Source organism: Manduca sexta, chromosome 20 (genome assembly GCF_014839805.1).
Source record: "Manduca sexta isolate Smith_Timp_Sample1 chromosome 20, JHU_Msex_v1.0, whole genome shotgun sequence".
Taxonomy (NCBI): domain Eukaryota; kingdom Metazoa; phylum Arthropoda; class Insecta; order Lepidoptera; family Sphingidae; genus Manduca; species Manduca sexta.
The window spans coordinates 7,704,508-7,707,062 of NC_051134.1; the positions used below are offsets into that span (position 1 = coordinate 7,704,508).

At 36.6% G+C, this 2,555-nt stretch overlaps 1 long non-coding RNA gene across 1 annotated transcript; it reads right to left on the reverse strand.

Annotated features, from left to right (window-relative positions):
• Positions 1 to 330: 330 nt before the first annotated feature.
• On the reverse strand, positions 331 to 1,967 carry LOC119189914. Its single transcript, XR_005112672.1, has 3 exons — positions 1,425 to 1,967; positions 1,078 to 1,194; positions 331 to 473 (listed from the first exon to the last, which is right to left on the reverse strand). It is a non-coding gene; the product is annotated as an uncharacterized LOC119189914 (long non-coding RNA).
• Positions 1,968 to 2,555: the final 588 nt, after the last annotated feature.

The following is a 2,555-nucleotide window of genomic DNA, read 5'->3' on the forward strand; positions in this document are numbered from 1 at the left end:
TCAGGGTACTTGTGCTCTGGCGATTACTAAGAATGTCAAACGTCTGACATGCGAAGGTTCGGTGCGGTCGACCCCTACTGGCTCTTCCATCCACATTCGTCTTATTTGCCTTATATATCTTATATTTTATCCTACAAATAACTATCAATTTAATTAAAATATTGTTGAAAAAAAATGTCGAATTGAGAACCTCCTTCTTTTTTTGAAGTCGGTTAAAAATTCGTCTATCGATCTGCATTTGCAGTTCAATTTCTTTGTGGCAGATGGTATGCTATAGAAGCATGTAGTGTTGGAAAAAGAAGAAGAAAAGAAAACATTTATTTACCCAATACACTGGGAGGCACACAAACATTTATGACAAGGTACAATATATAACAAAAAAGTAATACATGGAGGGTTCGGGCAGCTTGCATCCCATGATACTGCCGAAACGTAGACTTTAGAAAATGATGTGTCTTGGATTAGATAGCATCCTGTAAAGCAAAGCGACAAAAGTTAGGTACAGACACAAATAAAGAAGACAGAAAATATTAACAATCATAATTTTATCGAAAACATAACTAGTATTGTTATCGATTTGGATCGTTTGATTTTTTTCAATATATTTTATTTAATTTTACTGTCTCGATGGCGTAGTTGTATTAAGTACGAATACTAGTACTAGTGCTGAAATCTTGGGTTCGATCCCCTGGTCAGGTACAATGATATTGGGATTTTAACTCACTATCAGCCCTGAGTCTGGAATTTGTGCCCGATATAGCGATAGGCTTGCTACCTATAAATTCATGGGACGAAATACACTCCACGGAAATTGGGTGTACCTGTTATACCACTGCCCACCTCTCATCGGGTAGAAGGTGTGTGTGTAATTTAGTTTTAAAGCTTGAGGTTTAACACTTTTAAACTATTGATTCAAATCATATAAAAATCGTTTACACTATGAAAGTTATTCTGTTTAAACTTCTGAACAAAGTCATCATGAAAATGCAACCTAAAAAGAATTACAATAAACTTATACGCTACAAGGGTTGAGAATTTTGGCGCAACAAATAGAATAACATCATCTCGAGTACCGACCTTTAAACATGTTTCTTTAAAACTCACTTTCTTAGATATTCCCAAAATACCAATATAATCAAAGCCACCATTATGATTGTTGTGATTATGAAAATAATTAGCCAAGGGTCCTGGCTCCTGCAATAAGCAAGGTTTTTATTAACTCAGGAAATTCATTTCAGCGTTAAAAATGTTGGAGTCTATGTTGTTTATATCTACGAAACTTTTTTATTATAAAATAAACTTCAATCTTCAAGTAGTCTCGTCGTCGGTAAGCGACGATATCCCAAAGTTTATTAATTGTTCGATTAATAAAATGTAATTTTTGCTACTTTTAATATACAAAATTTTACTTTTTAAACACTTACATGTTGTAATATTTAACTATTGTTATAGGTTCAACACTCGAATTATCTGGTTTTGATATTCGCTCGACAACAACGTATATTTCCGAAATGCCTGTATTGTCGAGTTTATTAGGGGGATCGATTGCTTTTATTGTTTGAGGTATAGCTGTTGATGTAGTAGTGGTGAGGACACATGCGGTTTTAAAGCATTTTGTATCACAATCTTCCGAGCAGTCGCAGTCTTGGTTGTCCGCTGTTAAATATTTGCGTTCAAATAGCTCTGGACACTCACATCTGCCAGGAGCGACGCAGAATCCCTGGCAGTTTCTGCATGACGGTACACATCGCGGGTTATTATTGTTATTATTAGACATGTAACCATCCCAGCAAGTGCATCTGTTTAGAAAATGGCAGCTCCCATTACCACATGGGGGATAGCAAATTATAGGATCAAGATCTCTTTCGATACAGTCGCCGCTCTCATTTAGTATCCATCCAAGGTCACAGCTACACTTACCAGGTGCAACACATCGACCGCTACGGCAAGGTTTGCTACAATGAGGCACTCAAACGACGAACAAAGACGACCACCCGATCATGTTGTGTTTGCCTGTTTAATATCACTATTTTTTTTTTCTTTTCTCATGATTGAAAACTATGATTGTATATGTAGGCGAATGCACGCTGTACGCCGTCATTTAAGTATGAATCTATGTTCTCTTTTATTTGCTATCGCAAATTTTATTTTATGCCGCTCCAGGTTTAGTCGATTGGATTTCATCTTATCCCATGTTAACGGTGATGTGCGTGCATTAGCTTATATAACTATTGTGACTATGTACAAGAAAGACTTGGAAAAAAATACAAAAGAAGTACTGAACAATTGATGACAAAAAGCCCGGAGTTTCTTTCTGCCTTTCTTCTTCGGGTAGTCATCACTTAGGTAGCTAGTGAAAGGCTGGTAGGTTAGCTAGGTTAGGGCTCATGTCCTCGCCGGTGAGGATCGCGACGCGTTACCCTTCTATTTCCCCCTACTTGCCAACCCGAGCTGGTTACTTCGAATTGTACCTTGTCTTTTGTATAAACTTTATCCCTAATTTAAAATGTCCATAGTTATATAAGTAATTTTAATAGTTGTTTAGAAATATATTC